The sequence below is a fragment of the Symphalangus syndactylus genome, chromosome 24, assembly GCF_028878055.3.
Source record: "Symphalangus syndactylus isolate Jambi chromosome 24, NHGRI_mSymSyn1-v2.1_pri, whole genome shotgun sequence".
NCBI lineage: Eukaryota > Metazoa > Chordata > Mammalia > Primates > Hylobatidae > Symphalangus > Symphalangus syndactylus.
In genome coordinates, this window is record NC_072446.2 from 28,721,568 (window position 1) to 28,728,707 (window position 7,140).

Below are 7,140 nucleotides of genomic sequence, written 5' to 3' on the forward strand. Positions count from 1 at the left end.
GTGCAGTGGCACAATCTCGGCTCACTGCAACCTCCGCCTTCTGGGTTCAAGCAATTCTCCTGCCTCAGCCTCCCGAGTAGCTGGGATTACAAGTGCACACCACCATGCCTGGCTAATTTTGTATTTTTAGTAGAGATTGGGTTTCGCCACGTTGGCCGACCACTGTGCCCGGCCAATAATGTCTTAATAAAATATGGTACTGACATGGACAGAGCACAGAAAATGTTCCCCAAACATTTGGGAGCCCAGCAGCAACAAGGGGGGTGCCGAACTGTGCTCTCCCCAGGCCTGGCTCTCAGGAGGGCAGCTGACTACTCTTGCATTTCCCCAACACCTGGAGGTAATGCAACAGCTACCGCAGGTCTCATGTCATTCTCTCAAAGGGTTCTGAACTCTCTTTACAAAACTTCTGTTTCCCTCTTGAATGTCATCGTTGAAAATTCAAATGTCCTACAGATGCCAGGAGTCAGCCCGGAGCCAGGCATGGGCTGGTTGGAAGGGGTGAAAGGAACAACCAGCTCTGGTGAGAAGCCAGGTCAGGCTGTGTCTGCATGGGACAGTCTGGGCTAAAAGCACAGGCTCCAGAGCCACCCTGCCTGGGTTCAAGTCCCAGCTTTGCCCCTCACTAGCTGAATGACCATGGGCATGTCAGTTAACTGTTTGGAATCTCAAATTCTACCTGTGTGAAATGGAAATAATAATACCAGCCTCACAGGGCCCTAAACTTATGTATATATCTTTAAAGTGCAAGGGCACCCCATCGCCTATATCTTAATGGATGGATATCCTGTCCCATCCCTGACATTGGCTCTCCACCTCAATGTCCACCACTGCCCCACAGCTGGCCCTCTCGCTTCACTTTACACTCCACCAACAGCTACTGAGGCTGAGTGCGGCAGCTCATGCCTGTAATTCTACTAGCACTTTGGGAGGCCAAGGCCAGAGGATCACTTGAGGCCAGGAGCTCGAGACCAGCCTGGGCAAAATAGTGAGACCCTGTCTTTATAAAAAATTTTAAATTAGCTGGGTGCAGTCGTATACACCTGTAGTCCCAGCCACTTGGGCCCCTGAGGCAGGAGGATCACTTGAGCCCAGGAATTGGAGGCTTCAGTGAGCTATGACTGCACCACTGCACTCCAGCCTGGACAACAGAGCGAGACCCTGTCTCTAAAGAAACATAAAATAAAATAAAAAACAAACAAACAAAAACCTACTGAGCACTCTCCCACTGGAGACACACCACATGCTGCGGGGAGATGGCTGGAACCTGGCCTGTTTATGCCTTGGTCTCACACTTCCTGTCCTCTAACACAGTCTCTTCCTATCCAAGGCCTTCCCCTCTCCCCACCCTCACTCCTGTGGCTAACTCATACACACCCTTCAGATCACCCTGATGTGTCACTTCCTCTAAGAAGCCTCCCCTGATTCTGTCTGCTGTGCTCCTGTCTCCTCTGTATTCCCCACTAGCAGAAAAGCTCCTGGCATGTCCTTTTGCTGCTAAGTCATCTTCAGGACCCAGCACAGGACGTGGAACCTGCAGGCATCCTGCGAGTGTTTGCTGAATGAGAATGGGCAAATGAATGAATGGCCATAATTCTGCCTGAGAAATTAAGGAAGGCTTCACTTCACAGAGGAGGTGACATTTCACTAGATCCTAAAGGATAAGTGAAAGTTAACCAGGGGAAGAATTGAGGGGCAGTGTGCGTGGTTGAGGTTCATGGCCGAGCCTTGTGTCTTCTGGGGCCCAAAGGGGAGGAGGCCATTGAGGCTAAGATGTTAGGTTAAGATTTTAGGGCTTGATCCTGTAAGCAATGGGTTGCCCTCCGCACTGCCTGGGCGCCAACTCTGTGGACTCTGGTCCAGCCAGCCTGGTCTCCAAGATTCTAATGAACAGCCAAGGTTTGGGGCCCCTGCTGGGGTATCAAGAAGAAAGCCAAAGCCAAGGAGACTTTGAAGCAGAGAAGGAACAGGATCACATCTTCAGACTTACCACTGTGCAGGGAGTGGTGCCAGACAGAGGAACAGAATCAAGTTCTAAGAGGAGGGTCAGCCTCAGGCCACTGTGCTTAAGATGACAGAAAGGGGAAATGAAGGGCGATTCCAGCTCCCATTGACTGTAGGGCACGAGGGAAACACTGTTGAGGCTGAGTGATGAAGGCGGTGAGTCGTGGTTTTACTACTGTGGAAGTAGGCAGAAGATCTAGGAGAAGCAGATGTTCATGATCTGTGTACCAGGCTGCACAGCTCACCCCTCTCAACACACACAAATGCACAGGCAGCCCTTCCCTCTGAAGCCAGCTGAGCATCGCTGGAGACGCCATCCTCACACCCAACCTAGCTGAGAGTCTGGCTGAGATCGGCAACCTTATAAAAAATTGCCTGCACACACATTGCCAAGACCAGACCCGGCACAACTCCAATTTCCACTGTATTAGTTTCCACGGAACAAGACAAGCAGTGGCTTGTAGAAGAAGCTTCAGGCTCCAACGGTTTTGCCTTTTCTCAGAAGCAGTTGCTACTTTCATAAACACTGGGTGGGGGCAGGGGGGAGATAGCACAGACAGTGGCTAAGCTATGCTCATTACAGGCAAGTACTGATACAGAGAGGAGAAAAAAAAAATCCAGCTTGTACTATCTCCAGATATCAGTGTTGTGACTTCTAACAGCATCCACTGTATCTTGTTTCATTACAACTGCCAAAAGGAAAAAAAAAAAATTGAATTACCATGCTAATGTCTTCTCTTTTGGTGAAATCTGTGATTCTGGTACGTGGATATAAAATACATCATTAGTTGCATTTAAACCTGTCTCTAATGATGAAAATAACATTGCAGGGCACGAAGGGGAGACATAAGTAAACTCAGGGGGCTGGCAGCACTGGAGAACCTCTCATAAGCCCGTAATGTGACAGTGTACTTTCTTTCTCCCTCCAAGATGACAGTTAATTCCAGACTAGGAAGGCTGTCAAAAATGCTTAGTTCTGCTCCACTTGAGTTAATTACTGGCCCTGGGGCAGGCTGCCCTCTACTCCTCTGCTAATGGGGCTGGGCTCCAGGTAAAAAATCCATTTGTAAGAATGTTTTCCTTGCTCCAGATCTAATTTATTGACTATCAAATATTTATGCCAATGCAATTAAAGTGACAACATTGCTCTCCCTCCTCCCCTGCCCTCAGTCCTAGACGAGCCCCGGATGGCTGACAGAATGCTTTATCCAGTCAACACAGGATGAAAGTTTTACTTGAGCTTCTAAAGCAAGAGCTTTAAAACCTCTTTAACCCACAAAGTCACCTGGGATTCTTTTATCTTCTTCTCCTTTGTAGGCAGCCACGTGACAGACTATGGAGCAATGACTGAGATGCTGAGGCAGGAGGCTCAACTGTGGTTTCAAATCAACCAACACTTGCTGCAGCCCTCTGTGTGCCAGGCACCAGACAAGGCCCCGTGACTGAGCAAGATGGAATAGGCTCAGCCTGTTTCCACAACAATCTTGCAGCCTGACAGCGGAGACAACTTGGGGCATGCACAGAAGAGTGACAAACACTGACCATGCAGATAAGCTGAAAGGTTCTAGGAATACGTCCTTAGAGATCTTGGATTGGGGGCCTCCAAGGCTTGAAGGCCACCCAAGATCCCCTTCCACCCAACCAGCCCTAACTACAGAAAATTTCAGATCCAGCCAAGTGTATTTCATTTTTCCCATAATGCTACTCCCCAGCAAGAGGGTCTCGGACTGTCCAGACCTGGAGCTTTGTGGGCCATTCATTCCCTCTTAGACAGCACCCAACCCTGCTCGACCCCCATGAAGCTCTTGCATCACGAGACACATGATTTGGCATCTGCCCCAGAGGAGTGATGGGTAAAAGTGAGCCCATGGACAATCACATGTGCACCCTCCCTGGTACACTCTGGAAATGGGAAAAAGAAATGCAGCTGGCTAAAGAGGACATTTTTTTTCTTTTCTTCCCTAAAGCAAGGGAGCTCAGCAAAGCTTAAGGCAGGATATTTGAGTTGTGTTATACCGGCTACCTGGCTTGGATTCCTTCAAGGCCTTGCTGGCTACACTCACCTCTCCCTTCTGACAATGGAACAGAGGCCTTTCCTTGGGGCTGAACTGGGTTGTGAAGGAGAAACAGGCATCACAAGGTGGGCCACATGGACAAAGACCAACTAGAGAGAATGCAGGACATTGCGTTCAAAGAACTAAAAGCAGATGGATTTTTATTGGAGCTTTAATAGGAAAAAGTAAGCCCTGGGAATGTAAACATCAAATGAGGTAATCTAAGCATGTTAGAAAATGTCAAATTGTGGATAAATGTGAATTACTACCCATATCACTGAGGTGTTGGGGAAACCAAGTGATGTGTTATATGCACACAAGCATTACATAAATTATGGTTGTTACAGGATGTTTGGGAAGATTAAACTTCAACCATGGACACTGATTTTAAACTATACCTATCGGTCGATTTCTTTTCATCCTACATTTTTACAGCTGTTCATAAACTGATAATTATGATCAATTTCTTCTCTGTTCTCTTTTCCAAATGAACACACTCTACCCAACTTTAACCTTTACTTTTAGATATTCTTAGTTTCCTGTCAATTTGACTACCATGCTTCAGGTTTGAAGCATTGTGATCATGTTTTACGGACAGACCCTTCTTCTGGCTATGAGTATGAGGGTAAGAGAGTTGGTATTTATATCCCTTTTTATGTCTTCAGTTATCACCTGCTATGGTTTGACTGTGTCTCCCAAAAAGCATGTGTTGGAAACAGAATCCTCAATGCAACAGTGTCAGGAGGTGGGGCCTGTCAGAAGGTGGGGCCTCATGGGAGGTGTTTAGTCATGAAGGCTTCACCTCCATGAATGAATTTAAGGATTTGAGGCTGTGAGTTTGACCATTTGCTCACTCTCTCACCCTCTCTTTGCCCTCCCACCAGAAGATGACATAGCAAGAAGGCCCTCGTCAGATGCCGGCCCCTTGATCTTGGATTTCCCAGCCTCCAGAACCATGAGCCAATAAACTTCTGCTCAATATAAATTACCCAGTCTGTGGCATTGTGTTACAGCAGCAAGAACTAAGACACCACCTTATTCAAAGGCATTATCACACCACATCTAAGCTTCTGTCATAATTTGAGCTGTATACACTGCCTCGAAGCTTTGTCTCAAAATCATCTTCCTCTTAGCTGGTCAAATATCAATATTACATTTACCATTAAAACTAACTGTAGTGCTTGCTTTGGCAGCACATATACTAAAATTAGAACAATACAGAGAAGATTAGCATGGCCCCTACACAATGATGACATGCAAATTCATAAAGCATTCCATATTTTTTAACAAAAAATTATATATATTAAAAAAGCTAACTGTAAAAGGACCTCTACTATAGCCAATGTGATAAAACAAGAAAAATAATAAGGGGTAAAATGGTTGGAAAGAAGGAAATACATTTATCATTATTAGCAGGCAATATAATTACATATGAGAACACCAAAAAAATCACAGAAAAGCTATTTGAACTGATAAGAGAGGCCAGTAAAATGGTCTAATACAAAGTATATTTGCAGCTGGACTCAATGGTTCATGCCTGTAATCCCAACACTTCGGAAGGCTGAAGTAGGAGGATTGCTTGAACCCAGGAGTTTGAGACCAGCTTGGGCAACATACCGAGACCCCTATCTCTATAAAAAAAAAAAAAAAAAATTTTTTTTTTAAATCAACCAGATATGGTGGCACATGCCTATAGTCCCAGCTAATAGAGAGGCTGAGGTTTAAGGATCACTTGAGCCCAGGAGGTTGAGGCTGCAGTGAGCCATGTTCCCACCACGGTACTCCAGCCTGAGCAACAGAGTGAGATCATCTCAAAAAAAAAAAAAAAAAAAGTCTATTTGTATGAAGCAATAGTTTTCCTATATATAACAATAGCCAATTAGAAATAAAACAGAAAAATCTGGTTCATGATATACATCTAGCTACCTTACTGACATCTCCGTGAGAACGTATCACAGAAATTTCAGCACAAAAGTGAATTTTGGATCTTCCACTCCAATATTTTCCTCCTCCAGTGCTCCCTAATTCCATGAAGGGCTCTTTCATCTACTTATTTGCACAAGACAGAACCCTAGGATTCTTTCCCTTTCCCCTCTCTTATACTCCCATCCCCAAATCTGTCATCAAAGCCTGACAATATACTCTACGTCCATCCACTCATCCCTCCAACCCGACTGCCTCTACGTTAGTTCAAGCCTCCATTATCTCTCACCAGGACAACTGTAGTAGCCCTCACTCTTCTCCCCTTTTGTGTTCTTGCCCTCCCCAATATGTCTCTATGAAGCAGGCATAAGGACCCTTTAAGATTTTAAGCTAAATCACACCATTTCCCAGCTGATACCCTTCAGAAGCCGATACATCCCATATCCTCAGCATCACCTGCATGCCTTGGCTTCCTGTGGTCCTGAAGACCCTTCTAGCTTTGGCTCAAGCCAATCTCCTCCTCACTCCCTATGCTGCAGCCATGCCAGCCCCCTTTTGTTTCCTTGAATGCCCCTAGTCTCTTTCCCACTTCAGGCCCTTCACTCTCTGTCTTTCCTCCTGGGAGTAAGAATCACTGACCTTCCTTCAAGAAGACTGAGGAGAGCCAGAGGGCATTAGTCCTTGACAGAGATCACCCTGACTTTCTGGGCCTCAGTTTCCCTGTCTGCAACACCAACTCATTGAACTAGAGATTCTCTCTGGCATTGCATGAGCTGAGATTTCAGTAAGAGGTGACAGCAATTGAACTGGTGGAGAAGGAGAATGGGAAGTGGGGAAGAGGACAGAGGGGAAATGGTCCTGGGGAAGAGGGCACAGAAAGAAAAGCCTAGAAAACTATGGGTAACTACTTTCAGGGAGCTTAAAACACTGAGGGCTATTTAGCAAAACAACTCAGATCAAATCTTAACAGGATTTGGAACCATCATAAAAATCTCGTCTGAAGACAGAAAAAGCCAGTGAACTCGCCGTATTTAAATATTAAATACATGTACTATAGTGAAAATTTGGTTCTACTGCATGAAAATAATCCACATTATCCACAGCCAAGGGAAAAAAAAAAGGCTATCCATGTAAACAGCTTCTAGCTAGCCAAAGAAAG

At 45.7% G+C, this 7,140-nt stretch overlaps 1 non-coding gene across 1 annotated transcript; it reads left to right on the forward strand.

The window, feature by feature from the left end:
* The first annotated feature begins 5,235 nt into the window (after positions 1-5,235).
* LOC129474976 (U6 spliceosomal RNA) lies at positions 5,236-5,342 on the forward strand. Its single transcript, XR_008654715.1, has one exon. It is a non-coding gene; the product is annotated as a U6 spliceosomal RNA (small nuclear RNA).
* Positions 5,343-7,140: the final 1,798 nt, after the last annotated feature.